The sequence below is a fragment of the Lemur catta genome, chromosome 1 (genome assembly GCF_020740605.2).
Source record: "Lemur catta isolate mLemCat1 chromosome 1, mLemCat1.pri, whole genome shotgun sequence".
NCBI classification, from domain to species: domain Eukaryota; kingdom Metazoa; phylum Chordata; class Mammalia; order Primates; family Lemuridae; genus Lemur; species Lemur catta.
In genome coordinates this window covers 151,893,762-151,913,149 of record NC_059128.1, presented here as the reverse complement: position 1 = coordinate 151,913,149, position 19,388 = coordinate 151,893,762, and the positions used below count along the sequence as shown (strand labels likewise).

Sequence of the window (19,388 nt, the reverse complement as noted above, 5' to 3'; positions counted from 1 at the left end):
ACTAATAATTTGAGTAGCGATTGGCAAAAACCAAAAATCTTAAACTCTCTGAGCTCCAATTTCTTCCTTAATTAAGTGAGGTCACAGAGATCCAGGATCCACTTTAAGTAGCAAATTGAGGCTCAATTCAGAAAATAGAATGTGCAGTTCCCATTCAATAATCCATCTTTAATAAAAATGTGGATCAACATTGTGTTTCTTCCTCCAGCTCAAGTCTGGAGCAGAATAGACTTCAGAGTAAAGAGGGAGGCATAGAGCTTCTTTCTCTTCCCTCTCTTGTAGTTCCCCTGCTCCCTCAGCCTGCTGACTCTCATTTCTGTCCCTGCTGGTGTCAGAGTGAGGAGGGAAGAGAAGGGGAGGAAGCCAGGGAAGTTCTCACTTGACTTTCTTAAGCAGACTTTGTGTACTCTTACCAGGTCTCTTTCTTGGGAACTTTCTTAGGCTCCTTAGAAGCCTCTACTATCAGAAAGCCCATGTGAGTCCGTGCCCATGGCCATAACACCCTGAACACACCCAAATCTCATTTGAAAGCACAACTGTGACATCAATGATATATTTTTTCTATAGCTCTCTGCTCCCTTTTACCACCCCCAGCACCCCCAAACCCAGAGGTCTACTCTTCAAATTCCCTCTGTGGGAGTCTCATTAAGCCTGCCATTGTATCTCTCAGACAGGAAACAAAAGCTCCAGCCTGGCTGGCTCTCTCTCCTCTGTAACCTACATCTTGTTCAGGGAAGTTGTCATCCATCCCTGGCTCTAACAAAGCTTGAGAGTGCAGGCCAATCCCAATACTGCCACACCCTTTCACTTTGTGCCCAAAGCAGCTCATCATTTGCTTACTTTGTCCTCTACATTTCCTAAATAGGACCAGACAAAATCCAATTTGCCCTATTAACTCAGAGGAAACATACCAAGCTCTTAAGGGGTTCCTCTGAAGCTCTACTCTCTTAGCTTGAGAAGTAAGCACAGAACAAATTTCTCCAAACATATCTTTTACACAATTCCTTCTTCCTTGTTTCATTGGTCTAAACCAATTTTTAACCCTCAATGTAGACTTTAGGCCATTTAACCAGCTCTCTGTCACCCTACTCTAAAATTTTGCAAATGCTATTGTATGGTGTGTCTCACAACTTCACTTAGTTATGTGCTATCTATTTAAAGAATCCAAATATAACATACTGTTGCAAATGATTTAAATTCTAACAGCCTTCAGAACTTATTATTGCAGTTTCCTTTGTGAATCCATCCAGTGAATCTCCATTTGTTCCTATAATTCTAGCAATTCATTTTAACATTTTTGAAAGTAAGAGATTTTTAAAATATTGTTGTCATAAAATTATAGATAAGAATTAAGGAATGACTATTCCTATTAGTTAACATGGTTGGTTATTTGTTTTATTTTTGAAAATTGAATGTTCAATTAAGTTAGGATTTGTTCATTCATTTTAGAGATTACCCACATATTTAGAGATTGCCCACGTTTGTGATATTTTTGTCATCAGAAGTTTAAAATATATTTGTAATAAAATCCAATTTTTTTGAGCTTTCTAGGTTTTGGTATTTACCTAAAACACTTCTCCCATTCAAAGATTATGAATATATGCAACTACACTTTCTTCTAGACATTTCATTTATTTTTATATTTTTGTGTAAGGGTAAAATACATATACACATGTGCATGCCCATACATCTATCTATACACACACATATATGCACACATACATGTGTATATATATGTAATTTATATCCAATCAACTGGGTCTAGAGTCCCAACACTAATTATTGAATAATTCCTCTTTCCACACTGATTTGAAATTTAATTGTATCATGATTTAATTCTCATATGATTTGAGTATATTTTTAATTTTTCTAATTTGTTCCACTTTCTATAAATCTATTTCTCCTCTCCCCAAAAAGTTTTAAAAATTATAACTTTATAATTAGTAATAATATATTTGAGGTCTATTCTCCCATCTTGAATCTTCATTTTTGAAAATTTTCTGTAAGTCTTTTCTTGAGAAAAAAATTTGTTCATTTTCACAAACATATAGTACTTTATGGATATTTCAATTGGGACTAAGTTGTATTTATAGATTGTTTTTGAACAATTTTGACTTTAAAAAGTTAATTTGTATTGTTTTATTTTTTTAGTGGAAGGGTCTTGCTCTGTTGCCCAGACTAAAGTGTGGTGGCACAATCAAAGCTTCCTACAACCTCAAACTCCCTGAGCTCAAGGGATCCTAGCTAATTTTTCCTATTTTTTTTCTTTTTTTTAGAAACAGGGTCTCACTATGATGCCCAGGCTAGTTTCAAACTCCTGGCTTCAAGCAGTCCTCCCACATTGGCCTCCCTAAGTGCTGGGATTATAGGTGTGAGCCACTACACCCAGCCAATTTTGACTTCTTTATACAATCATGTCTTCCTTTTATGGTGCATGGTATATCAATTCATTCACTAAAACACCTATGGTATACAGTAGAATTTTAAATTTTCTTCACATAAGTGATTTAAATTTCTTTTAGCCTTGTAATTAGTATTTTATGTTTTTGCTTGCTATTGAAAATTGGTTTATGCCTTCATTATATTTACTATATTTAAATGATAATTTTATGTATCACTTACAGAATTATCTAAGTGTTCCTACTATATTTTTAATTTGAAATTCTTGGGTTTCCTTAGACATAATCACATCACCTACGATTAATGATAAATATGTCTCCTGCTATCCTATTTCTATAATTCTTTATCTTTCTCCTAACTGATTGCATTATCTAGTAGTTCCAGAGCAGCATAAAATTATATCACATTCTTGTGATGTTAATTTTAATGAAAATTATTTCTTATTTCCTCATTAAATATGATGGTAGCATTTGACTTCGTGTGTGTGTATATGTTATGTGTGTGTGTGTGTGTGTGTGTGTGTGTGTGTGTTGGTGTAAAGAAAGTAGATATTTCTATTATTAAGGTTATTTTAGTTATATTAGACTTGAACTCTTTGCCTTTTCTGTATTAAGGAGCATAGATTCATGGAAGCATTTATTTCTTAAATGACCAGAGTTTCTTTCTTTGCTTGACTGAAGCTGGGCATTTTTGCTGTTCTTTTACTTACTTATAATTAGGTTTGTGGGAAGCAAGATGTTGCAATTGTGCTTCATTCTGCCATCTGAAACCAGAAGTCTGGTGGGAATGTTTTAATTATTAATCATGGAATCTCTGTATAGCAAATCAAATAGGGTTATATTTTTTGCCTGATGATTTTGCTAATGTTATTCTAATATTCACAACCTAAGAAACCCAAAATAACCAATAATGTTTTAAAACAACATAATTAGTTATTGCTTGGACATTTCTACCAAGGGGCATATGGACTTTTATGAAATAAAATTATAAACTGGGAAAAAGAAAGATCAACACTTATGTTTTTACACATATGCAGTTTCTTATTAGCAAAATCCTTATTTTAAGTATGAGCCAGAAGTCTTTTATAAGTAGATGTGTTCTTCATCTGCACTCTACAACATTTGAAATCACATCAGTGGATATCAATTAGTATTGGCTCTGGGTGCTTTGCCAACAATTCCTCTAGTCTCTGGTAAAAATGCGAGGGGCTTTCATTTGGTTTGATTATTTTTTTTGTTTTGTTTTCCTTTCTGATCTCTATTTAGTGGTAGATGTTTTTATGAAATGCATCCTAAATTGCTCTTATGATTTATTGATTAATTATTGGCATTTCTACCTTTCTTAATGTTTTTATCTAAACTCTAAAATTAGGAAATGCCCACATATCAGAATGTTTACTCGCTCTCTTTCTCTCATTCTACATATGCGTGTTTGTATGATGTATATATGTGTTTACAAATGTTTGTATGTTCATTTCCATAGTGTTTTATGTATATAAATATTCATGCCATAATAGAATTTGGTTCATTTATGATGTGAAATGTAACTGTCTAGCAGACTTTATTCTTTCCTCTCATGGTCACATAGTATCTCTCTCTCTCTCTCTCTCTCTCTCTCTCTCTATATATATATATACATATATATATACACATATGTATGTGTATATATATATAAAACGCATACACACTTATGCATACATGTATTTTCTTTTTCTTGATTATTTATATCTTTGGCACATACACACACACACACACACACACACACACACACACACACATAGTATGCTTCATAGTGAGTCAAGTTTTTAGGGATTTCCATGGAGCTAAAACAAGAAGAGATGATTGATACTATTGTTAAAGAGTAGCAGGCCCTGCAAACGTGATGCATTCATTGCCAACATCAGGACAACTGGCAGAGTAGATACTGACCAAGAGGAAGTGTTCCTTCCCAGATGGTAATTATTTAGACAGTGCCAGTTTTGGCCAATTGTACTTTTCCTTGGTGGCCTCATATCTCTCTGTTACTTACATAGCACTCACTCTGTGTCAGGGTGTGTTCTAAGAACTTTAACTATATCACCTTACTTAACCCTTATAAAGCCTATGCAATAGATACTTTTTATCCATTCCATTTTCAGATGGGCATTTGAGGCACAAGGCATTTAAGTAACTTGTCCAACTACAGTTATACAACTGATAAGTACAAACCCAGATGTGAGCCAGGCAGTATGGTTCCTTAGCCCATACTGTTATCCACTACAGCACTATCTCATTCCTTAGGCTGTGTTGTAATTATTCGTATAATGACTACATGTTCTCTGAATAAGGAGCCAGGTGGATCTTGCCTGTCTTTCTATCTTGTGTCAACACAGTGCCTGGCATTTAATAGAGGATACATAAGTGGTTTTTTTTTTAAATTGAATTGAAGTAGAAGTTTGTCTCTGTAATATCCCTTATCATATGTATCCCTAATAAACAACCTTCATAATAAACTTTGAAAAGATGAGGTTTGGTTAAGAAAAGGTAATACAGAAAAACAGCACATCATATTTCTCTAGCTTGTACCTCATCTGACTCACTGCTTCATTTCCATTTATCATCAATGCACTTCAGAAGTTCTTTTGCCAAATGGCTATTTTTGCCATCTTGGAGCTTCCTAACACATTTCCCACTTTTTAAACCAAAGAAGGTGACTCCTTATGGGAAAATACACACAGTTAAAAAAAAACAAAAGGAAAAAAGGTAGAAAATCTGGTCATCTTCTGATGACACCTGTTTAATTGGGAAACATGGTTACATATTTGTTGCATCCCAGAAAAACCATACCACTCGTTATAGCACCATTTAGTCTTTCAGTGTATCAGTGACTACACAGTGAGTGCCCCAAATGTGTGTTTCCAAATCAAACAGAAAGCTTTGAGTGTGGGAGAATTCCTTTATTTTCCCATAAAGAAGAAATCATAGTGGAAATTACATTGAAGAATAATCTACATATATCAGAAAAGCACAAATCTTATGTTTATTGTTCAGTAGCTTTTGATAAAGGTAACTCATAACTACCATCTTAATCAAGATAAAGAGCAATTCTGGTCCTCCAGAAAGTTCCGTATTCCCTGTTCCAGCCAGTTCTTCCCACCTTTGGTAAGCAGTGATGTGATTTCTATCACAATAACTCAACATTACCTGTTCTAGAACTTCATTTTTTTTATGTTCTGATTTTCTTTTTCTTGTTGTTGTTTTTTGTTTTTTGTTTTGAATTTTACAAAACCAGAAGTTACTAAAAAATACCTGTGATTGTGATCACCTTTGTATTTTTAAGGACCACTAGTTGGCTACATGTAGGTACAGCATACAGAGAAAGGTGCTGATAAAATATGACCAGTGCAAATTGAATTCATAAGTAATGTTGAATGCAGACATGGAAGGGTATTTTAAGATTACTCTCGAGAAACAGGTCTTATCCTAGCAGTTTCTCTCACCTCTGTTGCATTGTCTTTTTCTTTTGAATGACTACTGTGTGCTGTGGTTTCACAACTCTCTCAGTAAAGTAGTGATGGGAAAATACTTTTACTCTGTTTTGTTGACCTAGTGGCAAATTCTGTGGTACTCAGCTGTCAAGCAATTAGATTATAATAATCCCTCAAGAGAATATTTTCTTAAGGCAATTTATTTGGCCAAATAACCCTGTGAAGAAATAATAGCATCTTCTAGTTTCAGAGAGCCTGGTTAACCTCCTTCCAGTTGTCAAGACTAGCTAAAATGTGATTGTAGTGACTTTCATTCTATTAAATAAGTGTTCATAATTGTCCTAACCATTCTTACCAATTATGCATATGAAAATAGCATGGCCACTGTAATTGTTAAATGAATCATTTTTCTCAAGGACTGTGTCTCTTTAAAAAGTTGCTGGTTTATACATATTCATGTCTGAAGTTTACATAGTGAATAATATTTACTGAGAATGATGTATGTGTTTGTCAGTGAATGTGTACATGTGTTCAGATACCTAATACCTCCAATGTGACCACCAGAGACGCTATTTTTCTCTGCTGTAAATTGAGAGTTAATGATAGCACTTATTTCATCCAGCTGCTGGGAGGTCCAAATGAGATAAAGCACTCCAGAAATTTTGGGTGTTAGTTGGTTTGGAAATTGATAAAAAGAGCAGGTCTTACATTGAGTGCAGCTTTACAAGGTATTATCCATGAGTGATTATATAGGGATAAAAATAATCCAGTTAAAAAAGGGGAAAACAGTGGGTGCAATCACAATTTTAACCTATAGGGTATCTTCCAAAATCCTACAACTTACTTTCTAGATTGGACCACATATAGTGTATTACGCAAAAGGGTAAAGGTATTTTGAGGTGTAATTTTGACCATACTCGAGCTAATTAACAGTGATTCAGAATCTACTCCCTGGTAAAAGTTAGCTTCATTGTATTGCTCTTCTTTAGCTCTTTGGTTAAAGTCATATTTGGTATGTCAATCCATTCCCCCCCCATATCTGTGTGTGTGTGTGTGTGTGTGTATATATATATGCTGAGATCTCACTGCATACAAATAAAAAGTAATTCTCTTGCTTTTGACATTTTAGGTCTTGTATAAATTTTCCCTCTCTCTTATCTGCCCTTATGCCTGGCCTCGCCTAGATGAAAGTTTTTCCCAAACATCTGATAGTGGCTTCAGTGTTCAATTTTGATTTTTATTCTTACCTCGATGACTTTCTCATTGAACTTGGCCTTTCCTGATACTTTGGCCTAAATCTGAAAAGAGCCTCATGGTAATCCCTCAGGAGACTTAGTATGCTATCCAGAAAGAGTGGGGCATGATATGTGTAATTGATTATACATTTGGGCAGAAACAAGCCTGGAAAGAATTGGGAATAGATTGTTCCTTATTGGGATTTGCCTACTTTGTGAATGAGTGTCTTTACTGCAAGTAATTGTGAAGAGATCAGCAAGACCCGATTATTATGTAATATAATACCTGCAGAGATTCTCTAACATAGGGCTTTATGAAACCTCAACATGTAAAAAGAATGATTGAGGCTTCACTATGTAGTGAAAATATTTATACATTACCATAAAGTTAATTTAAGTTCAAATTAAAAAACAGTAATAAATCCTTTTTTTGCTATCAAATGAATGTAAATTTTAAATACAAATACATATCACCTAATGTGGCAAAGATGAGCAGAAATAGTTACTCTCATATGCTATTAAGTGTAACTCAGGAAAACTTAGGCATTAACATTTGGAAATATCTATCAGATTTTTAATTCGTATGTCTTAGGTATAACATTTCTACTTCTAGGAATTATGTGCATATGTACAAAATGATATATGTACAGGAATGTTATTGCAGACATGTTGGAAACCACTAAATACCCGAAGTGAGGAAGAGGGATAATTAAATATGGAACAGATACATATATGACATTGAAAACTCTCATGTATATTATTAATTGAAAAAAATCTTGCAAAACAGTGACCATGTTATGTAAAAAATAGATATATGGGTATATGTCCCTAAAAATTTGCAATTGCATGGAAACATTGACAGCAACCTGGAGAGTAAGTAGGATTCAGGGAAGGATGATGAAATGGAGAAGGACAAACTATGAGGCTCTTACTTTTGGCAGACCTCAGTTATATTTTACAACTAAGCAAAGCATTCCAGGAGTTTTATCCTAACCACAGTATATCTTATCTAGGTTTTCTCAGGCTTCAAGAGCAAAATATGAATAAGTATTTAGTAAAAACAACCTAAATATTTAATTGAAGTTTGCTGGCTAAAATTGGCTTCATTTCTGAGGAATATATATGAAGTTAGCTAGCAGCAAAACAGCATACATAGCGTCAGTCTTGACCCTTTTTCACATACTTTATATTTTCCCATCTATAAAAAGATGCTTTGGAAACAGCCATGAGAGTCCTTCAGGAATAGCCCAATCTCTGCAGCCTTATTACTTGCATAGACATGTGTCTCCTGGTGAGAGCCTCATGCTGTGAAAGTCATTAGAATAATAAATTAAACTTCTCTGTATACAGGCTTTTTAAGCTTCAGGTGCAGTTTCCTTTTATGCTTTTTCTATTTTCTTATAGCTTAAAGTACTGGGATTGTCAACTTATTCCTTCCTCCAAAGTTGCCAGAATAATGAGTCCATGGTGTCACTGATGCCTAAAAAAATTTGTGGGGTTTGGATTGCAATAGCTCTACAAAATCCTCCCTTTTCTTCATTTCTAAGAGCTCAGTGAAAGGATAAGACCTAATTAACAAAAATAGACTTCACAAGGGCTAAATTGGAAGATCACGTAAAATGATTTTTCATATTTTGATATTTGATATTTTTGATATTTTGTATTAGAGTTTGACCCCAGGTTCGATTAATATCAATATTAAGATCATCCAATAGGACCTATTTGTATATGTATGGAAATTATTGCATTAAATTGCAATTTTTACACAGACAGATTTTGGAGAAGTCCTTGGCTATATCAAATGGAAATTTTATAAGTGCAACAATATTTTTGAGGAAGGCTTTAGGAAACAATAATATATAAATTTGACATGAAGGTTTGCCTTTTCAAAGTAAGGATATAAAAAATATTTAGGAAAGATATATATTATACATGTTTTTAAAAAATTAAGGCATTCATTTAGGAAATTTAGTGTAATAGAGCATTTTCTCATCATTCAAATATTGATAGGATGGGTTATTTCCCCTCTCCATATCAAAGGAGAAAAGGAAAACAATACTTTCTTATGAATGATGTTCAACATCTGGATCTTCTAGGTTAAAATTAAAGAAAAAAATATTTTACCAAACTGCAATGAATATAAAACAAAAAAGGCATAGTATTCATTGTGTTAAATCTCTATATATTCTTTCCTTCCAGTCCACACTATTAGAAAAGATAACCTTTGTTTCTTATGTATCTCTCTCCATGCTATTCCTTTATCCCTCCTGAGGATACCCTGTTTATTGCCAGGACTTTCACATTTTTCTCCTTCACTTCTCCATTAAATGCATGCAACTATCTGCTGCATTTTCTCTGTTCCTGAATGGGAAAAAGAAATCAGCTTAATTTAGCTGCTAATTGTCCCACTTACTAGTTCCCTACATTTTATTTTGAAACTTTCTGAACCTGACATTTCCATAGCCTTTTCTCTAGTTCTTGACTATTGTCTCCTTAACCTTTGTGAGATGTGGCTGGTTCTCAGCAATTTACTGAGTACTATCCTGAAACATCACATTTGACTTAAGTGACTTCATTCATTTGCTTTCATTATTTTGATTGGAAGAAAAGTCACATGTTATAATTTTAGGAAAAAGGATATGAAATAAGAATTGCACCAACTTTCAGCTTTAAGAATATTCTACACTGAAGTATGCATATAAATTTGGGACAAAGAAATCAGTGTGTAAAAATATATCTGATGTCAGGTTTACTTTTTCATATAAAATCATTTAAAAATAGGATTACTTGGTTAGGTAATAATTGCATTATCAATGCCATGCAGACATTATCTAACCGCATAAATCTATACTGATCTATTTCAGAAATATAAAAAAGAACTTAGAATCCTATTGAAAGATGCCTCCAAATTTGTGTTTCTGAATTCAACTATTCAAAGAACTAGAGAGAATGTGGTATCTCTCTTTATGACCTTCCTAAACACCTCAAAGAGCAAATCAATTACTTTAGCACAAATAAAATTAGATTCATCTCCCTGCATTCTTTTATCCTTCTTTCTGTAGCAGGGCTGTGTCACTTTTTGATGACTTCTTTGTCATTGTTATTTTTTTATCTATAACTTTAGAAATGAAAGCAAAAGTCAGTCTCTACTAGAAAAGTATTTTGATCCTTGATTAAGTAATCAAAAAATTATAAAGGCTGATTGGAATCCCAAAAGTCTAACAATGAGAAAAATATTATATAGAAAGTATTTTATAAAATGACATGGAGTAACACTTGGAAAAACTAAAAATGTAAAAGACTGTAAATTTGTATATAATGTCCAGTTAAAACTATGTAAACATTACTTCTGCTGAATCTAATAGACAATATGTATGTCGAAACTTCAACATGCTTAAAATATTTGATGTGGTGTTCCATTTTATGAAAAAACTCAGCAATGTATGTTAAAGAAAAATTGATGTTCATCTCATCATCAATTGTAATAGAAAAATGGTTTATCTAACTCAAATAATATGTAAGCACTCAATTATTTTACATCTATGTGAAATACTATATCTCCACTAAAACTTATGTTCAAAAATGTTTTTAATTATCTGAAAAAACAATTCAAAAATATTAAGAAAGCAATATGGAATATGCATGTACATTTGTTTGTGTGTGTGTGTGTGTGTGAGAGAGAGAGAGAGGGAGAGAAACAGACAAACAGAGAAGCAGGGACAGGAAATAGAAAACATTTAATATGATGTGGAACAGAAATGTACCAGAATGATAATATTGATAGAAACAGAGATAATTTATTTATCTTTTATACAATTCTCCATTTTCCAAATTTTATGTTATTAACATGTATTACCTTTATAATCAGAAAAATGTAGTAAGTGATATTTTATTTACAAGGAAAAAAAACCAAAGCATAGTAAAATTCAAAAAACATGATTTTTAAAAATCATGGTTGCACTTGCTTGATAGGAATATAATTGTTTTTTGTTTATTTATGACTTCCTATATTTTCTATTTTTTCCTATAAAGAATATATATCACTCTTAGAAGAAAATATAAAGTTGATTTTTAAAAAGAGGCAAATAATATTCCCCCATGCTTAATCAAATATTTTGATGCAGCTAGAAAAAAAAGACAGTAATGTACTTTCTCTACAACTAGATTATTACTAATCAGGAAGGACAATAGTGCACTTTATTTTATTATGCTTTCTTCCTCTGTTCTAAGCCAATAAATGAAAGGAAATATTGAGGAGGATATGTTCAAACATCCATAAAACAAAGATTGAGATTTCAGCTTTGATGGGAATAAGTAAATCATTGTTGCATCTTTCTTTTATACATAGAGACCAGTCTGCATATGGAACTCACTGAAACTGTAACTAGTTTTTCAAATACTGCATTAATCACAGAACTGTAAAATATCTCCTCGTATATAACTTTGGGATTCTAATGTGGCCATCAATTTAGTTAACTTTCTATCAGAATAAAGAAGTTTCACGCACTGTCTGGAGAATGGACACGCTTGAGGCTCTGACTCAGGGGGATAGGCGGGACATGGTCAATGTATATAACCTGAACTTATGTACCCCCATGATGAGCTGAAATTAACAAAAAAAAAAGAAGAAGAAGTTTCAGGCTGAACTAGCTTGCCATTAGAAATTATAAGTGAGTACAACATTGCATCATTTGGTGAAAAAAGAGCTCCAAGGTCTGTGGAGTAAAGCTGTTGCAGCTCTGTGAACTAGCAAATCCTATTAGTACGTGGCCTGATCACCTGCGAAGATGAAATTGTCCTCACTGAGATGTGGAAGGCTGAAAGTGGAGCAGGTTAATCTTTGTTCATTTGAGTTTTACTGGAGACCAAATTTGTCATCACTTTATCCTCCGTAAAGTGCATAGTACCTTGCCTGGCACCTAGTAAATATTTGTCTGATGAATCATGAATTCTAAAGGCTTCAATCTGAGCCATCTTTCACATCATTACTGAAAAATGTGAGTTCATGAGGGGCTGTTTAGAAAAAGGCCTCATTTTAAGTTTAAATCAAACAGAGAAAAGTATGAGACTTTCAGATTTCTTAAATCTATGACATTCCCAGTTTGTATTAGTTTTTTTTTTAATCTCACAAATGTTTACAGTAATTCAAATGAAACTTCTTAAGCCACTGTCCCCAACCCAGATCATCACTCTTAACACACACACACACACACACACACACACACAATGAGGATGGGGGGGGAGAGGGAACAATGAAGAACAAGAAGTTCTGATAATTAAGGGTGCTGTGGAAGTTTCCTTTCAGCTTGTCTTGGTAAGGGTTGGGGTGGCATCAAGGAAGGGGGAGTATAGGGAAGACTGGTGGGAAAATGACCCAGAGTCCAGAGCTAAATGACAAAGAGAGAAATATGGAGAACTAATGTGGAATTGATTATTGGGCCTGGAGATGAATGTAGCTAAAATTCTTTCTTCCCAGTAAAGAGGTCCCCAAATAGTGATAGTGAGGATTTTTAAAAGCAGCCATTCCTATTACACTCTCCAATTCCAACCTTGATTTGGAGATAACGTTTCTCAGTAAAGAAGCAGCTAGTCTGAAACTTCAATTCCAAACCTCTAAGGCTTTGGCTTAATTAATCTGAAGATACAATGCAGGCACCAGCTTTTCTTTCAGATGTTATTTTCTTGAAGCCTAAAATTATGGTTCTCTAAAAAAAATAGCCTGGAGAAAGGGCTTTGTGGTTTTCCTTTCATACATTCAGGGATGACGGACAGATAGGTCTGATGACATGTAGTTCTGGGAAGTCTTTTTAATTGACTTGTCTACAGATGTAAAGAACACCAGCAGCCAAGTTGTCTGCTGTTTTCTCTATCACATTCCTGATGAACTTTTGTCAAGAGAGGACAAGTGGATTACAATGTTGTTTGTTGGTTTCATCTGGGCTTTGTTGAGCCTACGAACCTGTTTGAGGTACAGTCATAATATCCTACATCTCATGTCTTAAATTAATTTTTTTCGTTTTTTTAATTTCAGAATATTACGGGGTACAAATGTTTAGGTCACATGTATTGCCTTTGCACTGCCCCAGTCAGGGCTACGAGCATGCCCATGCCCCAGACAGTGTGCGATGCACCCATTAGGTGTGAATATACCCATCCCCTTCTCCCTGCTCCCACCTGCCCAACACCCGATGAATGTTACTTCCACATATGCACATAAGTGTCAATCAGTTAGCAACAATTTGATGATGAATATATGTGGTGCTTGTTTTTCCATTCTTGTGATATTTCACTTAGGATAATGGGCTCTAGCTCCATCCAGGATAATACAAGAGGTGTTAGTTCACCATTGTTTTTTGTAGCTGAGCAGTTTATGTGAACACTTTGCAGAAAATGCTGTTTAGGTTGTATTGTATATCCATTTTCATGCTAGATAATCTGTTTTGGGGTTCCTGTCTCTTGGTAAATTTATTGGTTTAGATAATATGTTGGACTTTTAATTTCTATATTGTAGTTCTTTTTGGACTCAGCTATGCATACCTCATGGGTTTTAGTACGAGGCTTTTAAGGCATATTTAGACCAGACCCTTTCTATTGGTTAATGGTATTATAAACCTGGTTCATCCACTTGTGAGAGTCCTATGTTCCAAGTGTCTAATAAATCACTAGAGGAGGGATAATTAAAAGCTTCTTTCAGTTCTGGTATTAAATCAACAAGAATGCCTGGATCCTGCTTCTAGATGTGCTGTAATTTACACTATTAGTGTGGATTGTTTTGGTTTTCTAAAAATAATAAATGTCCCAGTGAATAGCATTTGGCCAGAGGCATACAAGAAACAATCCATAGTATATAGATTTGTTCAATGGCATTTAAAAGACCTTGATTAGAATTCCGTCTGGGCTGGAGTGATGAGAATGCTGTTTACTGATGGCTGTTTGAAGTCCTACATGGCAGAGGGTAAAGGGATTCACAAATAGAAACATTTCTTACCTCCATGGCTGGATCCAGCTGTCAGGAGGAGCTGACATTTTAAAAGAGAGGTATAAGAATGTGTGAATGTCATGATTGCTGATGCCATTTTCATGATTTTATTTTTATGCTATCTTTGTTTGCTCAGTCCTCCAGCAATGAGCTGGATCCACATTCCCAAAATGCTGTGTTAAGGTCCCTTATGAAAGTGCAATGGTTTTGTTCATGGAGTGGATGTATCTTCTCTGACACAGCTGTCTACCACACCTGTGTTCTGGCCAGTCAACCTGAGAATTGTTTCAACATACTTAACGTTTTAGGTTTTTCTTCGATGACATGGGGCTGGGGGTAGGGCAGGGAGAAGGCAGGTACAAGGTGATAAGTTTGAATAGTTCATCTTTAAAATAGAAACAGATATTTGATCAGTTTTGCCAATGGGTTGGGACAGTCTTTGGTGTTGAAAAGCAAAAGTGTGTACTTGATGGGCCAGAGAAGTTTATGCATCAGAATTGGATTTTATCTGTAAAATGATGTTGGAGACACATTACTCATGTGCTTTATTGATCTCAGGGAACTGAGCAATAACATGCACAAATAACCATATTAAAACTTGACAGTGATACCATTAGCTGTTTGTGTGAGTGTGTGTGTGAATGTCTGTGAGTATATATGAGAGTATGTATGTGACTATGTGGTTGCGTAAGTGTTATTCTAAAGGGAGGCAGAGGATGGCACAAGTAATTTTGCTTTCTTGGGTTCAAGGAAGGCTTTACATTTGATCTAAGTTTCTCAGGTAAGGTCCAGATTAAAGATGGAGATGATACTCTGGAGGAGAGAGGATGTAAAATCAGCAAACCTGACTAATCCAGAGCTTGGAGAACTAGACAGTCTTTCAGTCAGTTCTATGTACATAAAGGTCTTTTTGAATTATTTGTCCATATCCTTACCACCTTTAAAAAATTTCTCCATTCACTCATTTCTTCAGGCATTAATCCTTTGAATGTATTTAAGTAACAAGCATGTATCAATGTTCTATTAGAAGAGAGGGATTCAACAATAACCGTTCTAGGTGATAAAACAATAAACATAGCCAAAAAGAATCACTAATGAGGGGGGACTATGGAAGCACATATAAACTTCCGGTGATTACCATTAGTATGCAAGTGTAGATGTATTAAACAGTAAGATTATGAAAGTTTACCAAAACATTTTCATTTTGTTTATTATAAAAAGTTTTTTTTAAAAAAAGAACTTTAATATTAATAATTCTTGGATGTATTTGTTTATAATAAGATAAACTAGCTAAAGTGTCATTATTTCCCCCTTATGATAAACAGGGTGGTATGTAGTCAATAATCAAACAGAAATATTTCAGAAACTTAAGTGCAGACTATTCTAAGAAAAAAGAAAACATTCAAATGACTTTATTGGGAGAAAAAGTCCCAATGGCTTCTTGAACCAATATGCAACAAGATAATTCCACTTAATTTTTTAAATTGTAATGTTTTTATGTATTAGTTTTCCATTTTTTCTCTCTCTTAATTTTACTGTTGTTTCACTAATAATAAATGTCTGTAGGAGACAAAGCACATCTTTCTTCTGAGATTAAAAAAAGAAAAAAACATTAATTGAGATGTCTACTCTGCCTAAAATTACCATTGCATAAAAACAAAAAGGGACAAAAAGATTTGCTTTCAAGTTTACTCATCTATAAAATGGGAGTAATACTACCTACCTAACAATAGCCTTATCGTGATGTTCCATTGAGAAAAAATGCACTTGAGGGCCTTAGAATAGTGCATGGAATAGAGTGAATGTTCAATTATGTTAGCTTTATTTTGTGTTTATACATTACTAAACCTAAACATAAACTTTAAAAACTAGCAGGAAAAGTTTTAAGACATTGGCACACGTAACTCTCTCTGGATTTTTAATTCCATAAAACAGGGTGCTTGAAACTACTTTCTAAATCAGTGTGTAGGGTTTCTGGTATTAGAGTTCCTGTCTGGAGGCCACATGCATAGGGTGGTGTTATCATGGTCTCCTTGTGTGTTAATCTTGAATTCATCCTGTCGGTTTGCTTCCAGAACCCATTGATCACGTGCAATCCAGTGAATTCCCAGCACTGTTACCCTGTGTAGAAGCAGCTTCTGACTGAAACTGAACAATAACAAAAAATACTGTTGGGTCATGCCAAGGATAATCCTCCCCCTAAAAGAAATTTTGGCTTCCCAGTAATACCAGCTGGGTGTTCTCCCTAACCTCCTGGCTGCACATATGTGATGAGTAATTGTGATTTAGCAAAAGAAAGTGAATGGAAATGGAACAAATTGAAACAATTAACTAAAAGATGTAAAAGGGAAACAGGATTCAGACTTGGCCCCCAGACTTTGTGGGAAGGAAACCCTTGGTGTCGGTTAAAGAAATGGTAATGATCAGTTTCCCTGTTTGTAGTCTGTTATCAGTGGTTAAGGTCCTTACGGTTTGTGCTCGAGACTGGGAAGGAATGCTAACATACGAAAGCAAGCAAAGAAGTGGCAAGTAATTGAGCCTTGAGGAATCCCTTTGGAAAGAGTCTTGCCATTTAGAAGAATGCATTTTTGATATTCGTCTAGCTGGTTTCTGAGTGCCTGTTTGCAGGAAATGAAATTCTAGACTTTGCTGTTTGAAAAGGGTAGAATTGGGATGGGTGGTATTCTCAGAAGTAATCAAAACCTCTTTAGCATTAAAGATGACTGGAATGTTTGGAGCTGGAGGCACAATGATGCAAATCAAATGGTGTATTAGCATCCTGCCTAGTCAGTGTGGAAGACTTACAAATCCTACTGGTGGGTGAGTGGTCAGCTTTAGAGCAGTAGATACAAAGCACTGAGGCAAAGAAACCCAGAAGGCTATGCACATTTTCTGGGAAAGAAAGTTTATTGGGAGGGCAGCAGCGGGATACCCATGAGTTTACAGAGACGGGAGAATGTGTGACCGTGGGGACTATAAACATTTGACGGCTCTCCATCTGAGTGGAACAACCAATCCAAAATGTCAGGGATCAGCAAGAAGATACTAAAATTACGAAGATGAGTCATTTACAACCTGGATAAACAGCGTTCCAGTAAATCTGTGTTGGTTAAGTAGAATGCATCTGTTAGGTTGTAGAAGGTATCAGTGTGCTACAAGTAGCTTGGACTAACTTGTAGAGATGAGCTTTTAATTTTCCAGGAATTTTGCAATCTGTTTTTTAAACAAAATCAATATTAAAAATCATATTATAGAAACTTACACAGTCTCCAATTTGACAAAGATTCCAAACATTCCAGTCCATCTTTAGACTTGTGATTTTTCTGCTTTACAGTTGTGCAAAAGCAAGATGCATTCAGTATTAATAGAAACTGTACTTCAATTACCAATACAACCATTGTGGTTTTCACTTTCAGCACAGTATTCAATAAATTACTTAAGATATTCAGCACTTTATTATAAAATAGTCTTTGTGTTAGGTGATTTTACCCAACTATAGGCTAATATAAGTGTTCTGAGCATGTTTAGGGTAGGCTGGCATAAGCTGTGATGTTCGGTGGACTAGGTGTATTAAATGCATGTTCTGATACTTTCAATTTATGATGCATTTATTGGGAAGTAACCCCTTTGTAAGTTGAGAAGCAATTGTAAATAAATAAATGAGAGCATATAGAAAAGGTAATGCTCAAAATTCATTACTTCATAATGATTTTACTATGTTTTACTCTTATCTATGCTTTTGCAGTTATGTACAGGTATCTGTGTGGAGAAAATACCATATAGTGGTGTGCTACTGCACGTCTTCCCCATTCTGTGAGATAATGTTCATAGCTTGAAACTGGCTTTCCACTCACCACTTTGATTGCTCTTACTCTCACCCACATGTAAAGCAGCAGCAGGCTAGTGATTCTGAAGATGTCACAAGAGCAGTTAAAAAGACACAATGAGTTCAATGTAGCTATTTGCTAAAGTCAGCTTCTTTTGTCAGTCTTCCTTTGGCTTCTTTCTTAGTGGTTCCATTTCTTAGCAGTTAATGAGCCACTCCAGCTATAGCAGCAGAGCCTCTGCCAAAGCCAAGGACTTGGGGCACCACTGGTGGTCAGATATGCTGAGCATGAACGTGAAAGATGAACAGAACCAGAGGTTCTGATTTGATTGGTCTTAGATGAGGCCTGGACGTTGGAATTTTTAAAGGCTCCCTGGTGCTACTCCTGTGAAGCCAAGATTGAGAACGACAAGCCTAGGCAAAACAGATTAATTTTTGCTTTCTATCTCCTTACTGATGTTTGCTTTCCCTTATTACCCTGCTGCCTACGTGACCTACATTTGTTCACTTACCTACTGAATCTTCCCTTAGTGCCATGTTGGCTACCAGCTTCAAGATTGCAAAACTCTCAGAGCTGCTCATCTCCAAACAAGAGAGGTATTCTTTCCCAGTAGTTTCATTAAAAGTCCCTGGGAGAAACTTAATTGGCCTGGCTTTGGGCCATGTGTACCCATCTCTCAACCAATCACTCTGGCCAGGGCAGTCATCCCTCTGCCCAGCCATGCTCCTGTATCAGAGCAACCCCACCATGACAGATGCTGGGCGAACAGATGTGTGTCCACTCCACTGGGATTGCTACTCATTGTGGTTATCACATATGTTAAGGCTTTCATTCTAATCAGCAAAAAAGTGGTGGTAGTCCTAAAAATAGTTTTAATTGAACTATTTGAAGTCTGGCTTTTCAGCAAGAATCTCAATAGAATAAAATGACTCTTGTTACATGTATTTTTGGTCAGCCTGTGTATATTGATCCCATTTCAAATATCATAACCTCAACATATAGTAGTCCTCCTTCCTCTCATTGGGTATTGGTTGCCAGGAAAAGCCAAAAGTTATAGTGGAAATACTGCTGAGTTTCCCCTTCTAATCTGCCTCTTCACTAGCTTTGTAGCCTTGGACAAGTCCCTTAGCATCTCTGTGTCAGCTGCCTGCTCTGTGAAACAGAGATAAAAATACCTGTCTATCTCATAGGGGTATTGTAAGGATTATATGAGATAATGCTGATGAGATAATTTTGAAAAGTGTATCAACCTACAGCTGTAAAGTATTGTTTATGCTTTACTGGCTAACCAAGTGGTATTAGCTGTTATAAGTAAAGATAAACATCTAAATGCATATGTTCAGAGATATAAGTTTTCTCCTGATACATATTCTTCCAGTTGTAGATCTGATTGGGTTACAGATTCTGATTTTATTAAAACAGAATTTTATTGAAAAATCTTAAAATGATTTTTTCTAGTGACCATTCCTAATCATTAAGTG

General features: G+C 35.0%; 1 protein-coding gene across 10 annotated transcripts in view; it reads left to right on the top strand.

Moving 5' to 3' along the window:
* The window catches only part of RBMS3 (RNA binding motif single stranded interacting protein 3), a 665,694-nt gene that overhangs the window by 66,622 nt on the left and 579,684 nt on the right, over nucleotides 1–19,388 (top strand). The gene's annotated exons all lie outside the window — the stretch shown is intronic.